Consider the following 7,291-nt stretch of genomic DNA (forward strand, 5'->3'; position numbering starts at 1 on the left):
TTTGTTCATAAGACTTTGACAGGCTGATTAAAAGATCCAGATAATCTCACAAACTGTCTACTGACTTCAAGCTTACACAAAGTACTTAAGTGTGAGCTACTGAGTTTCTGTTGATTGTATTTAATCCATGGCCCTTCAATTAAGATGTACAACAGCAAAGAAATTACCAAAGAGGTCTCTCCTGTTTATTTCTTGTCAGCAGCTGTTTATCTCATATGATACTAAAGTGAATATTACACTGAATATTACATAATACATAACATACAAAGATATATTTATTGAATAAATTATTCTACAAATTTGTGAGAAATCCTGCCATAACCCCGGAGTTCTGGTGACCTCCCACAATGCATCATTCACTTCTCTTCCTCTCTTTTTGTATTACATGCTGCTTTTACAAGTTAGTATTTTTTCCAGTATTTTTCCTTCTCTTTGTTCTTTTCTTTTTGATATTCTTTGGGCACTTTATTGAGTAGTGGAGCAGTGATGAAGTCTGCTGCACCCCGACATGAGGCATATGGTTACCTGGTCACACACCAAGGTAAATTTGCACCCTAATATTTAAAATCAATATGCAAACCAAATGACTTCCTGTGACACAGTTATAAAGAAGTCACTTAAAGTGAAACAGTGATCAGAAGGTCATACTGTCAGCTTCAATCAAAAAACATGTTTCCCCATAGCCTTAATACTGCTGTTGACAGCTGGATGCCGCAAGTCACTGTAAATTTATAACTTGTAAATGTGCAGCTTTTCTTTTAAAATAAAATTCAATCATTTGTCCTGCTTTATATCCACCTTTTTACAGATGTAACATGTGTACAGTTGACACAGCCAGCCTCTGAGACTGTGCAGCCAGGCCACAGTAACACAAACCATCAAGGAACCTGGACAGAAACCCCTCACAGTCTGTTTTAATAAAAAGCTTCCAGAACTGGAGCTCTCAGACCACTATCCTGTTCACTTCCACTTTCAGGTGACAAGTTGGCTTTTAGCATATGTATTTAGTATAGGTATTGTTGTATTCTAAGTGTTATTATTTGAAAAATTATAATTTTCCATTTTCTCTGATTTTTACTTTAAAAGAGTGGTATTCAGTTTTAGGTACTGAGGTTTTCAGTCTGAATCAGTGGTTAAAACGTCTGGAGACTCCCACAGACTGACCTGTACATACTCAGGGTTTCGTGGTGATATTAGCGCTGCTTGGATCAGACAGGCTGCTGGAATAGTCTTGCTAGACATGTACTGCTGTTGGTTGCAAGAGATACAGAAGCTTTGACCTTATGAATTTCAATATCAACATGTTCTCACTGAACATAAACGCTGAAAGCATGGACAGAGTGTTCATTTCTTTAGAACTGGACTCGATTTTTCATGTTTATCACAATCTCACAGTAACCTGTCAGGTCTCTTATTCTCTGAGTGTTGTTCATTGTGACATCTCCTGTCTTTGATTTTATTTTCATTTTATTTTAAAAGAGAGAAATGCAAAAATTGAAAATAAAACTGGACAACTTTAGTTGCTCCTTAATTAATTTTAAATTTTTTAAGTGCTTTTTGTTAATCACATAATCCTGATTCTGGATTAGAAATATCATCATAACTGCTGTTACCTATTTGTTTTGGAGTTGACAGCATTAATAATTCTTGATATTACAGTTTAATTTAGTGTGATTTGACGCTCTTGACATGTTTTTATGGTCTCTGACAAAATCTGAATCAGTGGTAAAAAGCCCTGGAAAATATCCAGAATTAACCTTTACATGCTCCGGATTCACATTCAGCAGCTACAATATGAACTGGATACACACTGGCACTGCTGATATCTGTTAGTCCCAGTTCATCCAGGGTAGGTCCATCATCATCAGAGATGACTCCAACAGTTTGTCTGCTGGAGTAAAATCAATTTTTTGTAATATTAAGCTTGATAAATGAAACAGATATTAAGTGGCATTTAGCAGAAAAACCTAACTATCATAAACACAGAAACTCTGGTGCTTAAACAAATGCTTCAACATAATGTACTTTTCTAAATGAGTATCAAGTAGGATTTTATGATTAAAGAAAAAAGAAAAGAAAAAAATGTAGAATTATAAGGATAGGACTTTCTTACCTGAACACAATTACTTAACAAATAAATACATTTCAAATAATAATGTAATAAAGTGATCAGTACTACAAGCTACAGTGTGGTTCTGTTTTTGAGGGAGGAGCTGATGCAAAACTGTTCTAGTTTATCTTTACATAAGTGTTAGAGAGTTGAAGACAGAGAGTAAATCATTGATGTACCCATTGTAGACTGAGCAGAGATAATTGGTTTTCATCATGTTCAGACTTCATATCTGGTTCACTTTTCTCACTCTCTTAATGAACTGGGCTGGTAAGGATCATAGGTTTACTTTTACTAATGAAAACACATAAAATGTCTGCATTTTGTATCTAATGAGCTGTTTGTCTGTAGGTACTGAAGGTCAAACACTGACTGAGTCTGAATCAGTGGTTAAAAGGCCTGGAGACTCCCACAGACTGACCTGTACATACTCAGGGTTCAGTGGTGATTATAGTAATGCTTGGATCAGACAGGCTGCTGGAAAAGGACTGGAATGGGTTGCTAGTATAAGTGATAGCAGTGACACCAGCCGCTACTCTCAGTCATTCAGAGGCCGGTTCACCATCTCCAGAGACAACAGCAGAAAGCAGGTGTATCTGCAGATGAGCAGCTTGACGACTGAGGATTCTGCTGTTTATTATTGTGCTCGAGAGTCACAATGACACAAGAGGAAGTAACGCTGTACAAAAACCCATGAAAGTCAAACACTGCTTTCAACTTTCAACATTACTTGTCCAGAGACTCATAGAAAAGAAACATCAGTAGAGTTGAAAAAGAACCCCTCAGTGCGTGAACAGGAAAAAAATCTAAATCATAGAGTATGAGTTGCACATAAAGGATTTAATTTGGTCACATCCAATGATTTTTGGTGGGTGAATGCTAATCTTAATGATGCTTTATACTGTGTGAACTGATGGTTTTCTTTCACAAATCCTTACAGCAGTTGGGGGGCACAGTGTGTGTGTGGACCAGGGCTCCATTCCACTCTTTGCTGGACTGATAGGCGCTATTGTTGTTCCTTACTTCCAATCACCTCAAAGCAGGTATGCTCAGATGTTCTCAAGAGGACTCAGTTGAATTTGTTAAAGTCTTAATAATTTGTAATGATAATAATAACACTGGATTGCATTTATATAGCGCTTCTCGAGACCCTCAAAGCGCCTTACAATTCCATTATTCATTCACTCTCACATTCCCACAATGGTGGAGGCAAGCTACAGTTGTTTCATTTTCTTTCTTTTTTTTTTTTGCCTGTCCCATTTGGATCTTTAGCCATTAGAATTATTGTCTGAAGACCAAGAAAGATGCCTAGCGGATTTACTTTACCAAGTGGATCATCATGGCCTTGCCATATTGGTTCATTTGATTGACCTTTATTATTGTTATGTATTTATTTTATTTTATTTTCGGTTGTTACAGATGGGACAGACATGACTGGGGGATAGTAAAGGAAGAAAGAAACCATGAAAGAAAGAGAGGGAGAGAAAGAAAAAAGAGGGGAGAAGAGATAGTGAGAAAGGGGAGAAGAAAAAAAATCACCTGGATCACCTGTCGAGAGAAGAAAAAACAGAAGAGAAAACAAACAAAAAAGAGAGCAACTTAATAAACACAAAACCATCACAATAAACTAGCTAACAGTAAATAACAGTAGATACTAAATATTAAATGTTATTGTGCAGCACGCAGGATCGAGAGCGCACAATGTGCTTTGAGGTAGCAGCCAAGAAAGGTGTAGTTTGTGTCTGTGAACACCTGTGTGTACACCTGTGTGTACACCTGTGTGTACACCTGTGTGTACACCTGTGTGGATCAGCGCGCTTGTATTCAAAAGGTCCCCCAGGGCATGAAGCAGGTATGGTGGAGATCCAGGCCCCAGACATCCAGAGGCATCAGAGTATGAGAACGCAAGTAGGACCATGAGAGGGGCAACCATGCCACCCTCCTGGGAAGAGCTGAGGAGAGCCCCAGATGAGGGGTCACCCAGGAGCCACGGAGCAGAGGCCAGAGGGGGCTGCAATGACTTGCCTGCGGGCTCTCCTGGCAGCCAGCTGTGCCAGAGAGGACCGAGCCCCAGGCCCAGAGGCCAGAGGCCTGAGGGCCCCCCACCCCCTGGAAGGGGCCCAACCAGGTCAAGGGCGCCAGCCCTGCCAAGCGGCCACCAGGAGTGAGCCAGAACAGGTCAGCGACCGTAACAATGAGCGCCCAGCCCCAGACACCAAGAACTATCAACGCACCAACGTCTGAGGGCATCAGCCTGGGTACGGTTGTTGCACAATCCGATATCACTGCAAAGTTTGAAATAGACACGCACTTGCAAGTGCTGCAGTAGAAATAAAGAATGACAGGGACTGGGTCCATACGTATAATGCACACAAACACAAACCTTGTACTACTTCTTTTAAATAGTTTGGAGTTTGAGATCTTTCCTAAAAACACAGATGGTTAGCGCATAGGACCTGTGATATGAAACAGTCTCTTGATGTATTGTAAGTTTTAACATTTGAAAATTTCTGTATTACAAAGTAAAAAAAGACTATAATAAAGCCATTGAAAAAATTATACTTCTTTATTTTTATCACCTTAACGTGGTCTTTGCGTGTCTTAGTGACCATAAAAGCTAGACCAGCAGAAGCTTAGCCTTCAGGTGGGACACCCAAGTTGGTCAGGTCTTAGGGTAGAGGTAGTGATGTGTCCTGTGTGTCGAAGCTTCGAAGCGTGTGTCGGGTAATCTCGGGGGAGTTTTTGTGAAACGCGTATCGAGGCTTGTTTTGATTACGTATGCAGTGACGTTCGAGGCCTCGCGGGCAGTCCGTACCATGTGACTGATTCAGGAACTGGCTCTCCGCTTCACGCCAGATTCGAAATAAAATGGGCAGCAAAACACAGCTGATTTCCCCCATCACATTGTGTTGTGGGATTGGATTACGTACGTGCTACATAGTTACTTGAGCATTACTTCTTCGATGGAACCAGCAAGGAAGAGATTTTTTCTCTCTCATCTCATCTCTCCTAATAAAGTATGCACACAGTAATAAATATCACGAATGATAAGTACCATAATATAAATAAACAACACTACAGATCCTATAATCTGATTTCTGTCTTTTAGTTTATTAAAAAGTGAAGTGCCACACCAGTTTGTGTCATTATCCAGATGTACATAAGCATGATTACACAGTTACGCAATCATACCAAAACTCTGTCCTGATAGTTTCCACTTTCTCTTTTGTATCAGACATACTGAGACATACTTGCAGGAGCTTTCCTCTCCTCAGGAATTCTCTCTGCAGGAGGGGGAGATATAGGAGAGGTGGAGGAAGATCTCAGCCTGGGCGTCTATTGTCTTGTGTAGTCTGGAAGATGAGTGGATGATGGGGTGGGTGCAGTTTTCTCTGTAGTGGGGTCGGGTGGGCTGTCCCGGGCTCTGTGGGGCCGGGCGGCGCTGCTGCACTGGGCCCTGGTCCGGATGGGCCTGGGCCCCCTTTCCCTGGCGGGTTGCAGAGCATGGGGGTGCCTACTGGGGTCAGCGGGGGAGCTGGCCCCAGGGAGGGGTCACTTGCCCCTCCCTTTCTTCCCTCCCCATCTCCAGCTGCCTCCCTCTTCCCGCTCCACCACAATCACCCACACATGCAGGGCCTTGGGGTAGGGGTGTGTCACCAGGGTGCAGAGGAGGCATCCCCCCCCTCTGTCCCCTTCTGGCTGCCTCTGCCTCAATTTTATCTCACAACTTAGACATTCACATTACTCACACTCTCATAACACATACATATAGGATCTTGGGGGTGGGCTCACAACACGGACTCCAAATTACCATCAGGGTGTACACCTCACCCCTGGCGTCGTTGCCCACCTCTCAATTTTAAATACACGTAGACATTGAGGGCTATCAGGAGGGGCTATGCGCTTACCTGCTGCTCTCTGGCAGGTAGCTCCATGCCCTCCTGGGTTTTAATTGCACCTTAGAACACATATACATCAACACTACATATGAGCGGGTAGAGGGAGGTTTGGAGTCTTCTCACACCCCCGGTCTCTGCGGCCTGCTGGAGCGGGGGGGCTAGGAGGAGGAGTTGGCCGTCCGACTGGGGTCTGGGGTGTGGGGCCTCCCTGCTGCTGCGGAGTCGGGGCAGTCTGCTTCTCCCCACTGCAGGGAAAAGGGTAACACCACCTGGGTCTGGGTGCAGTTTCCCCCTCCAGGGGCAAGGGTACCTTGACCCGGTTCTTAGAGTACGCTTGGGGAGTGTGATTGTGTGTACAGCGTCTCTTTATGTATGTCTCCACGTTGGTTGAGTGTGGAGTAATTGCCTATGAGAGCATGAGGGTGGGAATGGATGTTTGTATTTGAGTGTGCCTGTATGTCTGTGTCTATATGTCAGGTTGGGTATCAGACGCCACCTCTCTGGGGACATCTCAGGCCCTCCAAGGTTTGGAGGCCTATCTCCCCCCACCACTTCCCCTGCCGGTGGCAGACGCCCTCAGACATCGATGCGTTGGTTGTTCTTTGTGTCCGGGGGTGGGCGTCCGGGTACACACCGGCTCACTCCTTGGTGGCTGCTTATCGGGGCCTGGAACCTGGGGCTCGCTCGGGCCACTTCGGGGGTGGGGTGCCCTCGGCCTCTCGGCCTGGGGCTCGGTCACTCAGGCACAGCTGGCTGCCGGCGGAGCTCACGGGCACGTCACTGCAACCCCCCCTGGCTTCTGCTCCGCGGCTGCTGAGTGATCCCTCATCTGGGACTCTCCTCAGCTCTTTCTGGGACAGTGGCGCGGCTGCCCCTCTGTTGGTCTTCCTTGGTCTCTTGTGTTCTGGGGGCCTCTGGATGTCTGGAGTTTTGATCTCCTCCATACCTGCTTCATGCCCTGGAGGATGGGACTGTGGCCCCCCACACCCTCTAGCAGATCATTACATTAAGGAACCTTTTAAATACAAGCGCGCTCATCCTCACAGGTGTACACACAGGTGATCACACACACAAACTACACCCTTTTTGGCTCCTACCTCAAAGCACACTGTGCGCTGTCGATCTTACGTGCTGCACAATAATGTTTAATATTAAGTATTTAGTGTTATATTCCCATATATCATTGTGATGTTGTTTATTCTATTACTCTCGTTTTCTTCTGCTTGTTTTCTTTTTTCTTTCTCAACAGGTGATCCAGGTGATCGATATATGTATTTTTTGT

This window comes from Pelmatolapia mariae, linkage group LG4 (genome assembly GCF_036321145.2).
Source record: "Pelmatolapia mariae isolate MD_Pm_ZW linkage group LG4, Pm_UMD_F_2, whole genome shotgun sequence".
NCBI lineage: Eukaryota > Metazoa > Chordata > Actinopteri > Cichliformes > Cichlidae > Pelmatolapia > Pelmatolapia mariae.